General features: G+C 39.7%; 1 protein-coding gene across 3 annotated transcripts in view; it reads right to left on the reverse strand.

Moving 5' to 3' along the window:
- The window catches only part of PPM1A (protein phosphatase, Mg2+/Mn2+ dependent 1A), a 47,410-nt gene extending 34,634 nt beyond the window's left edge, over positions 1-12,776 (reverse strand). The window contains exon 1 of one of the 3 annotated variants that reach the window (XR_011471889.1): positions 12,406-12,776. The gene's annotated coding sequence lies outside the window, so the exon portion shown is untranslated. Of the gene's footprint in view, positions 1-4,616; positions 4,680-12,405 lie in introns of those variants that run through there. The other 2 variants (XR_011471890.1, XM_070418896.1) reach the window with 2 other exon arrangements.
- Between the last annotated feature and the right edge of the window lie 306 nt (positions 12,777-13,082).

Raw genomic sequence — 13,082 nt, forward strand, 5'->3', positions numbered from 1 at the left:
TCTAAGTTGAGAGTTGAAAAACATAGTGGTTTGATGGATTATCTCAAATCTAGATCTGGAAATGACAATGTGCCAATTGGTAAAATGATAATACTTCCATCATCTTTTGAGGGTAGTCCCAGAACTATGCAGCAGCAATATCAGGATGCTATGGCAATTGTAACGAAGAATGGCAAGCCCGATTTATTCATAACCATGATATGCAACCCCAAATGGGCAGATATTGCAAGCAATTTACAACGCTGGCAAAAAGTTGAAAACAGACCTGACTTGGTACCCAGAGTTTTTAATATTAAGCTGGATGCTCTTTTAAATGATATCTGTAAATTCCATTAATTTGGCAAAGTAATAGCTAAAATTCATGTCATTGAATTTCAGAAATGCGGACTGCCTCACGCTCACATATTATTAATATTAGATAGTGAGTCCAAATTACATTCCTCTAATTAATTCCCTTTCAATGTGCATGAATTTCGTGCACCGGGCTACTAGTATATTATAATAGAGTTCTGTAGACTCTTAATACCAACACATTCTACTGAAAAAATCAGAAAACACCAGCCAAATAATGTTATCTTAATCCCATATAGTAAAGCTTAATCTCACTGAACAAATGCTTCTCTGGTATTTCATTTTTTTCTAAATATACTTATTCATAGCAATCTTTAAATTTTCACATCTTTCTTTAGTTAAGGTAGAAATTTAAGACCTATTAGTTTGCAGTTCTCAGGATCATGGTCTCTATATTTCTCCAATTTCCCTCAGGACTAAATTTTCACAGGTTTTCTGATTAAATATTCTTTCAATAAAGGGCAATAGTACAGATTAGTCAGTTAAATCAACAATTATTCTTAAGCCTCTCCTTCTACAATTTAACTAATATAGGAAATAGTTATGAAAATTTATAGCTGACCTTTGAACTATATGAGAGTTAGGACCACTGCCCTCCCCCATGCGGTTGAAAATCTGAGTATAACTTTTGACTCCCCCAAAACTTAATTACTAATAGCCTACTGTTGACCAGAAACCTTACCGATAGATAACATAAACAGTCGATAAAACTTGTTTTGTATGCTTTATTATATACTGCATTCTTTTTTTTTCAATCCTCACCCCAGGATATGTTTTTATTAATTTCAGTGGGAGAGAGAGAGAGAGAAACATCGATTGGTTGCCTCCCATACATGCCCTGACCAAGAATCAAACCCACAACCTTTTGGTGTATGGGGACAACACTCAAAAGCTGTGTTATTCAAGGGTCAAATGTACAGGGTGGGCAAAAGTAAGTTTATAGTTTGAGTACACGAAACAGTTTATCTTGTACTATTCTCTATTAATTACTGTATTATTTTCCATACCCACAATTGTAAACCTACTTTTGCCCACCCCTGTATATAGAGCTCTTTAAGAAAGGAACACTTGCTATTAAAACAAATTATATACACAGATATTTGGTCAAACTTGGTTTCCAATATTAAAAACATTCATTTAAATTATATAATACAATTTACCTGTTAAATAACAAATCTCAGTTATTCTGAAAAAAAAAAAGTAATTTATCTACATCACCAGGTCCTTGAAAAAGTTATATACAAAATATAATAGGCAATATTTCTGATCAAGGAACTGAATACAGGGATTGAAACATTTCATCCAAGTGGTCACATACAGGAACTAACAATTCCTATTGGTTTGCACTTGCCTCTTCCCCAATTTCCAGTTTGCTTATTATATGACTTTACTTACTTTACAACTACATGTGGGATTCTGGCTCTTTTGAGACACTTTTACTGACTGTCCTTAAAATCTCACTAACAATTCTAATCCAATCAAAATATTCCTTATGTATCAAATCAAATAAGATTTTCTTTGGCAATAGCAACTTCTCAATTAGTAGCCAAACTCTGGCTAATTCTAGATCTCTGAAGCAGCCCACTGAACATGAGGCACCCAGAAGAGGACTTCTGCCCTTTCAATTAGAAAACCTCAGGGGATGGTGCCTTTAATTCTCTGTGGGACTTCTTTGAAGGATAATCCCAAGGTGAAATGAGTTTCTAACTCTGCACTGATTCAAACCTGAAGATCTTCAAACAACCCAAAAGACATGACTATGGTTCAGCTTCAGAATGTCTACACAAAGTTCTGGAAAGAAACAATGTCAAGGGTACTACTAATCCGCATCAGAAAATGAAATTATCATTTGTGCTTTACTTACATATCACTAATATTCAAAATTCAGAACTGAACATTTAAAAAACTTCATCTATCTTTTCTTCTATTACATCATAACATCTTTGGCTTCTATGTCTTTTTTTTTTTCCTTCTGTCTTTCCCTCTAGGTCTTATTCTCTCCTAAGCAGCAGCCAAGTTTCATTCTTCTTCCCACAAATTCAGTCTTCTTGCAAATTGTATACCATTTCTACTCCTACTCTTACCACCTTGTCCCTCCCCAGCCTGATCAGTCTCTTCTATTTTCCCTTTCTTGCTTTTAATTCTTCCTCATTCTTGGGCTTAGAGCAGCAGTTCTCAACCTGTGGGTCGCAACCCCTTTGGGGGTTGAACAACCCTTTCACAGGGGTCGCCTAAGACCATTGGAAAACACATATATAATTACATATTGTTTTTGTGATTAATCACTATGCTTTAATTATGTTCAATTTGTAACAATGAAATTGGGGGTCACCACAACATGAGGAACTGTATTAAAGGGTCGTGGCATTAGGAAGGTTGAGAACCACTGGCTTAGAGGAATGAGAAGGTAGGGTTGCAGCAAGCCAGCTGCAAGGGGAAACATGTTAATGAACTCATGCAAATCTGAGTTTGAGGTAGAAGAGAAATGGCTACCACAGCAACATTCTAGGGAAAGCTGGGGGGCTACTGAGCAACCCACAGTGAAAAACACTACTACTAAAGGTGAGGATGAGTGATACATAATTGTTCAAGTTATACTAGTGTAAAGCCTGAATCTTGGTTTAAATTTGGATACAGTCTTCCAATTATTGAATATTTTTTCCTGCTCGGAGAAGCAAAAACAACCCTTATTTAAGCTGTAAAAAGGAGGCTAAATTATTCATAGCAGGCTGTTTCATGAGATATACAAGATGCTGATACAGGCTAGAAATCACTGATCAAAAAGTTATCTGGATTCTACCTATAGGAAACCCAAAAAGCAAAAACCTATAGAGACAGAAAGTAGATGACTGGTTGACAAGGGCTGGGGGAGAGAATAGGGATTGACTGCTAATGAGTACAAGGGGTTCTTTTTAGGGGTGATAAAATCGTTCCAGCTCTACCTGGTTTGGTTTAGTGGTTGGAGCGTCGGCCTAAGGACTGAAGGGTCTCGGGTTTGATTCTGGTCAAGGGCATGTACCTTGGTTGCAGGTTTCATTCCTGGCCTGTTGAGGCATGTGCGGGAGGCAACCAGTCAATGTGTCTAACATCAACGTTTTTCTCTCTTCCCTGTCTCTCCACCTCCCTTCCCAATTCTTTCTTAAAAAAAAAAAAAAGTTGTAAAATTAAATTGTGGTAATGGTTGTACAATCCTATGAATATAATAAAAACTACTGAGCTATAAATTGTATTTTTTGAGCTATAAATTTCAAATGGGTGAATTTATGCTAAGTGAGTTATATCTCAACTAGAGGCCTAGTGCATGGGTTCATGCACCGGTGGGGTCCCTCGGCCTGGCCTGCGGGGATGGGGCCGAAACCAGCAGTCCAACATCACCCGAGGGTCCTGGACTGCTGTGAAATGTTCAACTGGAAAAAGGACCCCAAAGTATTTGTCTTGAAGAGATAGACTTCTGTCCATACAAGCTAACACTCTTTAAAAAAAAAATTATTCACTGAGTTTGTCCATGAGATGCTTTGTGTATATGGAAAAGGGTGCTGGAAAAATAACAGAAAAAGTTTTTTTCAGTGAAAATTTCATCTTTCTAAACACACATACACCCTCCTATACTTTATTAACCTCACGTCAAATGACATGGCCCAAAATGGCATTTCTCAACTCCCTACCACTTCTCCTACTCAGTTCCGTGTCTCAGGAAATAAATCTACCATTAGTAATGAACTTACAGAATTCTGTCTGTATTTCCCTTATCAAAGCACATAAAACCCTGTGAAAGAGTTATCTCATTTTAGATTTTAAGATCCATGAGGGAAGGGATCATGCCTTTTTATTCATAGTACTTACTGTATCATGACATTTGATTAATATGTAAGACAAATGAATGACAGCCATCATCGTGCCTTCTTCCTTCCTTCTCAAAAGTTAGGAATTCTTTTCTACCCAGGTATTCATTCCCATAGAAATTGACCTGCAAACAAACTGTGTCCCGCCATTTCCATTTTGTTATTCTTTACAATATAGATCACACTAGGTGGCTCAGTAGTTGTTGAAGTACTCGCTTGTATCAGGAGGCATGTATACAGATAGAGAAAATGAAGACAACAGATATGGAATAACACAGGATTAAGCTGTGGGTTGACTACGAAACAAAAGCTGCCAATTCTAAGATCAGCCTCTTGACATCCAAAACAGCCTTATAGACTCTCAGCAAAGATAATATTCTACTGCTTTATAAAAAGTGAAAATTTTATTTATTGCCTACTTACATTCTGAAGCATGATGGCATACTTCAAAGATGTTTTTCTAAAGCCTGGTTAAGTTTTATGATTCTGTTTGCAAAACAAAACCAAAAAATTATACACAGTCTTTCTTCTCTTATCCTTACCATTAACATTTTCATTTCTGAATTTTGGCAACAAAGGTCATAAGTAAGCAAGTTGCATCTCCTATAGATGAATGTCATAAAATAAAATTGTGTTTGGCTTGTGGTACTAGTTGTATCATATGTGTATCTTATATGCTTTTTTAATATTAAAAATTGAATAGTTCTTCTTGGTGAAAAGTTTTAAAAAGGAGCTGACATGACACATAATACTGTAACCTCAAATTTAGCATACACTTCCACTTCAGAACCCAACTCAATCACAAGATTCACTTTTTGGGTACAATGAAACCAGTCATACCCTCCCCATACAAATTTTTTAATCCATCACAAGTGTCAACATATTTTCTTTTAGCAATAGCAACAAAACTGCAGTAACCCACATATATAATTACTTTGAAGAGTCCAATGAAATGTGTTTGGTTTCTGTTACTAGCTGTCAAACTTTGGGCAGGTAACTTAATCTCCGTCTCAATTTCTTCATCTGTTAGCAGATAGGTAATAATAATATATATCCCATATAGATATGAATATTTAATGAATAGCACTTGAAATTTTCTAATAATAATACTTGGCATATAAGTGCTCAATTATGCTCTATCACTGTTACTAGCTAATGTCAAGGCTAGAAAAAATGAAGAGGCACACAAAGAATCAAATTCATGAATCTGGTCTCTTTAGTATCCTACTCCAATAAATGAATCTAAGCTGCCTATATAAAATTATCCATTTAAACATTTCATAAAGGCAATTGTATATGTATTTTCTAAATACTGGAAATAGTTTTAACAGTTTGATTAGGTTTAAAGTTTTAGAGGTTTTAATGAACAGACTATTCATATATTAAACAATGGTTTGGTTCACATTAAATCAGTTGATAGTTGTTAATACAATGTGTAATTGCTGTGATACCACAATTCCTCTGTTTAAAAGAATGTATAGTTCATAATATTTGCAAATGTAACTGGAAAAAGAGATGCACATTATGAATGTCTTATGAAGCTTCAAAGCCTAAATACAGAAAATTAAAATGAAACCTTTAAGGTCCAGAATCAGTCAAGTTAATTTTCTATACCGACATAAACTCTGCCACATTTCAGATTTGCGTAATATTCACTCTTAAATATCCAGGTTCAGCCAAAATAATATATAAACAGTGTAATAAATATCTGCTCCCAGAAAGGTCTTAACTTTTTCCACCACTGCCTACAGCAATCATTCCCACTCTCAGGTAGATTTTGCCTAACCCTAACAAAATATCTGAAAGTCTACTATCCATAAGGCATTGTGCTAGGCCTTGGGTATAATAAAAAGTTATTGTATTGTCCCAGCTAGTATGGCTCAGTTGATAGAGCATCGGCCTACAGGTCCCGGGTTTGATTCCAGTCAAGGACATGTACGGTGGTTGCAGGCTCCTCCTCCCCTGGTTGAGGCTCATGCAGGAGGCAACCAATGTGTTTCTCTCACATTGATATTTCTCTCTGTCTTTCCCTCTCTCTTCCACTCTCTAAAAATCAATGGAAAAATATCCTCGGTTGAGGATTCAAAAAAAAAAAAGTTATTATATTTTGCCCTTCAGAATTTTATAATTAAAATGAACACACAATTATAATTAAAACACAAATACAGAGTAAATTATATTATTAAAGCTATCCATATAATACAATAGATACATAGAAGTACAGAAAAAAGAAGAAATACTCTGTTAATCAGGGAAGGTTTTGTGGAAGAGGAAATCTTAGAAATGAGCTTTCATAAAGGAGAAAACAAAAGCTGAAGAAGGGCAAGAATTTCAAGCTACCAATTAGCATAAACAAGGATCCACTGAAAATACAGGGTATGTTCCAGAGATAGCAAGTGTATCAGTTTGGTTGAAATCAGATCAGTCCTGAGGTCCAATCATGGAAAGTGTCAAAAGCCAAACCAAGATTTCCAAACTTTATTCTAGAGGCAAAAGAAGTCATTGAGTATATTGAACAGAATGGGGGAGAGAGAGACAGTACAAGATGCTAGTGGTAAAGACAAGTTAAGCGTTCTAAAACCATAGTCTGGGTATGAGGTAAGAAGACTGAAATTGTTCCAATGCAATTCTTCAACTTTAAATAACCCAGGACCCACATATAAAACCTTAATACCTTTTATGAAAACTCCCTATTTCCTTTTTACAGGAAGAACTAAGTTAATTAGAATAAGTTAGTTTTCTTACTCTTTCATCTTTTCCTGTAGCAGTATCGTCTTGCCCATTTCTAATCATGAACTGTTAACTCCTCTTCGAAATACCAACCCTTGTATTTCCCTCACTTACTGAACATTCATCTTTGCTTTATTACTTACTTTTTTATCCTCTTTTTAATCATCTACTCCAAACCCATGACTCTTCTCCAACTTCATAGTCAAATAAATCTACTCATACATTACTTTCCCATTATCTCTTAACTTCTCGTTTATTCATATATAAGTTCTATAATCTCAATCTCTTCTAAAGTCTCTACTCACTCTCTTATAGTTCTTATAGCTTCCAGATTAGTGGCTAAATTTATACTCAGTCCAGCCGGCATGGCTCAATGGTTTAGCATCGACCTATGAACCAGGTGGTCACGGTTCGATTCCTGGTCAGGGCACATGCACAGGTTGTGGGCCCAATCCCCAACAGAGGCATGCAGGAGGCAGCCGATCAATGATTCTCTTATCATTGACTAGAGGCCCGGTGCACAAATTCATGCACCAGTGGGGTCCCTCAGCCTGGCCTGTGGGATCAGGCCAAAACCAGCTCTCTGACATCCCCCGAGGGGTCCCAGATTGCGAGAGGGCACAGGCCAGGCCGAGGGACCCCACCAGTGCACGATCAGGGCTGGGGAGGGACCTCGGGAGGGCTCCAGGGCATGTCTGGCCTGTCTTGTTCAATCCCGATCAGCCGGACCCCAGCAGCAAGCTAACCCACCAGTTGGAGCATCTGCCACCTGGTGGTCAGTACACGTCACAGTGAGCAGCTGAGCTACATTAGCATATCATTAGCATATTATGCTTTGATTGGTTGAATGGACGACCAGACACTTAGCATATTAGGCTTTTATTATATAGGATGTCTCTCTCCCTTCCTTTGTGAAATCAATAAAAATATATTTTAAAATAAATAAATAAAATTATACTCAAAGACAACCCTCTCATACCCACTAAGTCTCTATTCCCCTAGGTATCTCAAGATTTCATATACTCAATAATAGCATATACTTAACAATAATAGCTACCATATTTCTTTGGTACTTCATGGTAGAAAATATATCAACTGCTTTACATAATTATTTCATTTAATCTTTAAGATTACCTTATGGGAAAGGCTTTCCCATTGGACAGATAAAGAAAACTGAGGCTTAGAGAAATCAAGAAGCTTGTCCAAGATCACCCCACTAGGAAGTGTTACCTTCTCCACTTTGTAGCCTTCAATGTGGCTCTACACATTGAGTGTACTCAAAAACATTTCCCTTAGTATCAACCATTTTAGTACATTGATTCATTCCTCAATTTGAGCAATGATAGACATAAAATTAGCTCTGCTGACTTCTGAAACTTTGGGAATGAGGAAATGAACTTAGCTTCTTAAATCTTTTCTGAATATTTTAGAAGAGACCCTTGCATTGCAAGATTTAAGTAAATATAAATACTCTTAACTCTAGGAATCTGGGTCAAATCAGCTTTTCAAATTTTTAATTCCTAAGAACAAGAAGGATCATCTAATTGGGAAAAATCCACTCAGAAATATTTTGAAAATAATTTTGTATCTATACAGATCTGATCCTGGCATGTAACTTCAATTCTGAGCCAATATTTCATTTGTGAACCAGAGATAGCAACATCAGATATTTTATAGGGCTGTGGTGAAAATTATAGCCTGACACAAATAAATAGTAACAAATTATGGCTTTTCTTATTCACTTTCTTCTGATCTAAAAGTAGTTTGGTATCATAGGATTTTAATTCAAATCTTTTCAGCCACAAAAACTCTAATGACTTTCAAACTGGATCCTAAATATGAATGCTACATAAACCTGGTCAATGGATTCCAAATAAACATATTAATAATTATAAAAACTCAAGCTCCCTCATTTATTGCACATTTAACTCAAGGAATGTTTAAAACACTTTTAATTTTATTAACACAGTATCGTTTACTTTATTAATATATGCTAATATCCAGTATCTTTCCCTCAGTTTCTCACAAAAACTCTAAAGTGTGTATTACATTTTAGATAAAGGTTACTGACGCTCACCTCTCAAAACTGTTTATTTTCTGTAGCTCCTCCTACCTGCCTCAGCAAAACAAGCTATGTAAAGAGATTATCTAGGTAGTATAGAGACAAGTAGGACATGCAAAGGTCAAAATCATCACAGAATATATCCTGGAGACTCAAAATATAATTTTTTTACTTGAGTAATATGGAGCACATTAGATATTAGAAAGAGGCAAAAAAGAATATAATCAATCTTTTGATTTTGATATAATTTAACCCAAGCTTCTTTCATATAAGGACCCAGGTGGGAATAATCCCAGGTGGAAATTCACAGAATTTATACATAGAGGCTAATAGTAAAATAATAAATGAAACAACTCAATTTAAAAATTTTTGGTCACCAATGTGATTTGAGATGGAAAGCAACATATTCTGAAATAAAAAATACTACTCAAGGAATAGGAAGATACAAACTTTTACCTAGTTGCCTCATAACACCTTCCTCCTCCCCCAAGGTCCATATCTTTTACAGGGCCACACCTTGTTTTATCTTCTTGTTTAACCCTTATAGGACTCCACTTGAGCGGATTTTCTTACATGGCTGCCTCTTTCCTCTGATTGGATTAAGGATGGAAAGTAGCCAAGAGTAACATTCATTATCAAGTCATGTTCATGCCCTAATTTTATACACTTGTATCTATCAATAAACAATGTGATACTTGGGGTGGGGGTAACATTCAGGGTCAGGTGCCTATATAAGTGTTAGATATAATTTGGGGTGATCATCAAAATAATTATACTTAATTATTTCTACACGATCACAGATTTATGTCTTCAGAAATTAATCAGCTCTCATGGGTGAGAATTTCAAAGATAACAAGCTCTCTTTGGGCATATGTCAGTCTTTAGTTTTAAATTATTAAGTAAATAAATATCCCATACAAAAAAAATAGTGTAGCTAAACAGGAATCAGCTACACTATTAGCCATTATAAGAAATAGTCTAGGTATAATCTAAACAAATTCAGTGACTGCATATTTTTAGTAACTGCTTAGCAATATTTACCATGTGATATGATAGTGCTATAAATTTCTTTGAAAGAAAATATAGGTATTAGGGAACATTTTTAAATGAAAGTTTATTAATAAGATAAACAAGACACAACTGGAACTGACAGAAAAAACTTAATATGTTCTTATAATACCCTTCACATCAAACTACCAAGGGCCATGTGATTGTTCAAACCTAGAATCTCAACCACCCTTTGATTTCAATCCCCCTTCCTCCCAAGAGTTTTTCTAGACTTCCCAATACTAATAGAAAAGTCAATAAAGGCTATCTACTGGATATCTTTTCTAAAGAACAATCACCAACTTAAAATTCTTCTAAATAAGACAAAACCCCAGGCAGAAAATTAGCTTTAGAATGCTGAAACATTAAAGTACATACCAAGTATTTGGTCAAGGCACATTGAACAAGATAATAAAAAAAAATTTAGCAACTGGACAGTACATCTGATAATATAATCTACTCTTTTGGCTTTACCGATTTGTAAGCCGAGATTCAAAAGGTTAAAGGACTTGTCCATGGACACAGATATGTTGGAGCACAGCCATGACTAAACAATTCTCATCTCCTAGTGCAATGTTCCCTTCAACAGTTTATACTGTAATTATGGTCATCACTCAGCCCTTCAAACTAAAATATAAACAGATACAAACCATGTTAAAAATAATAAATATATATATACACATATATATATTTATACCTATGCCATGTACAAAATTTTGATGAATGCAGCAGCCTTCAACCATGTTATTTCTCAAATATATGAGGTATCTAGCCAAACCTTACCTTTCCCATGATTTCACTGATGTGAAAAAAAGTTTAGATATCAAATAAAAAATGTCTTAAAAAACTTCCATGTGTAGTTCATTAAGTTAAAAGCAATCATCCCTACATGACTGTTTAATTAGAAATGTTACACATAAGAAGAGGGCTGTAACATCAGACAAGGAATGGTTGTGCTTCAAATTATTTACTGGCAAAGGAAATACTAAGTTAATAAAGGTAACATATATGATTAGGAAATAGGCAGTGGGGTGGGTCACTGTCCTCCTAGTCAGTTTTCTAATCTGTAAAGAGTTACAGAAATACAATCTTTGGCATAGGTCCAACATACAAATAAATAAAAGTATAAAAATGAGGTTGTTCCAATTAAGGAGATGGAGAGCCAGCCCTGCCGGACCTCTGAGGGCTCTGAAACCCCTAACGCGCAGCAGAGAACTGTTTACATGAATCAATCCTCTTGACCCTTCAGAGCTGTTCGCATCTAAAAAATGGCTGTGTTTAAAATCCCCCAGGTGCACATTTGAAAAGATCAAGCCTTATTCCGCAAAACCATTTTTAAAATGCCTCCTTCCTTTCAATGTCAAAATCATTCACTGCGAGAAAGTAACCATCTCCCATATTTTTACATCTCTGATCCTCTTCCAATCACTTATTAGAATGCGTCAGGCTCATTATTTCAAATTAGCAGAAAATTTAAGGGGGGCGGTGGCGCATAGGTTTCTTGGCTTGGACAACTAATGACCTCTGTGGGTTTTAAGTGCCGCGTGCTTCAGGAAAAGGAAAAATAACTCCGGGGATGAAATTTTCAAAACGCATCTAAAACTGCGAGTGGTGGAAGGCTCTGCACAGCCGGAAAATATTTCCAATCGACAAGCAGAGCAGAACGACACCGCAACCAAACGCGAACGCTAACAACTTTGACCCGCACAATTAGCACGGCTACAAAGACGAGAAGGAATCAGTGCGATTGACTTCAATGGATCTGCTCGACGCCTGAATAATGAATGAATCGGAGGCATCACTGACTTGAGTTCTGAATAAGCCTCGCTCTCAGCTCTGCGCCCTAAAAAAACCTGAAGCAAATTCTACAGAATGTGATGTATCGAGGCCAAATTCGGTCCAAAGGAAGCCCCCGCCCCCCTTCTCTCCGCGGACCTCCCTCCCACTGGTTGGAGTCCAGGGCGGCCAGGCGGGCGGGGGCGGCGGGAGCCCCCTCGCCGCTCGGGAAAAGTTCCGCCGGCCGCGCTCGGGCCGGGCCAGCCCGCGGCCCTCGCCCGCGTCGCCGCCACCAACACCCCACCCGGCCGAGAGTCGCGCCCCCTCCCCTCGCCGCCGCCTCCCCCGCCGCCCACACCCCGCCCCCGCCTCCTGGCCGACGCCCTCGCGGAGCGTTAACCCCTCGCCGCCCGCCGCCCGACTCCGAGGAGGAGGTCGGGCCAGGGGGAGGAGTTGTCGCGTCTCCTCCCGGGAGCGCCCCGGCAGACGCCGGGCTTGTTTACAGGCCCCAGGCCCCAGGCCTGGCCGCCGCCGCCGCCGCCGCCGCCGCGCAGGCCCGCGCCGCCCGCCCGCCCTCGGCCCGAGCTTCGCGCTTACCCGGAGCAGCCGCGGGCGGGCAGGTCCCTGGTCGGCCGAGGCGGCGGCGGCGACGGCGGCCGGGGAGGGGGCGGGATGGGGGTCACCCAGGCGGCTGCGGACCAGGTCAGGCTGGGGAGGGGGTAGAGGAGGGGAGGAGCCGGGCTGCGTCCGGGCCCCCGGCTCTCGGCGCCCTCGCGGCTCAGATCATCCGGGCGTTGGAGCGGCAGGCGGAGAGCGGGTCCCTGAGGAGGAGGAGGAGGAGGAAGAGCCGAAGATTCATCGCTTTCGCGCCCCACCTGCCTGGAGTGCCCCCCACCCCCCTCCCCAACCACCGGTTCCTGAGCTGCAGCCGCCCAAGCACCCGAAGCTGCGGGCCGGGCCGGCCCGAGACCACTGCTCCCTCGCTCCTGCGCGCGCTCCCGCCCCTAGAGCCGCCGCCGCCGCCTCGAGCGCGTACCCGCGCAGGCGCGCTCACGACGGAGCCCTGCCGCCCCTCCCCCACCGCTCCGCCCGCCCCGCCCCACCTCGCCCCGCCGGCTCCGCCGCCGCCACCGCCGCGGCGCGGCCGAGCTGCCGAAGGGACCCGGATGTCGTTGGGCAGGAACTGCGGCAAGGCCGGGCGGGCGGCCCGGCGTGGGCGGGGCGGCCGTAGGTGACGCCACTCCCTACCCAGCTTTTCTCGCTGCGAAGGCCGG

The sequence above is a fragment of the Myotis yumanensis genome, unplaced genomic scaffold (genome assembly GCF_028538775.1).
Source record: "Myotis yumanensis isolate MYYU_CA2020_CCGP unplaced genomic scaffold, mMyoYum1.0.hap1 SCAF_1, whole genome shotgun sequence".
Taxonomy (NCBI): domain Eukaryota; kingdom Metazoa; phylum Chordata; class Mammalia; order Chiroptera; family Vespertilionidae; genus Myotis; species Myotis yumanensis.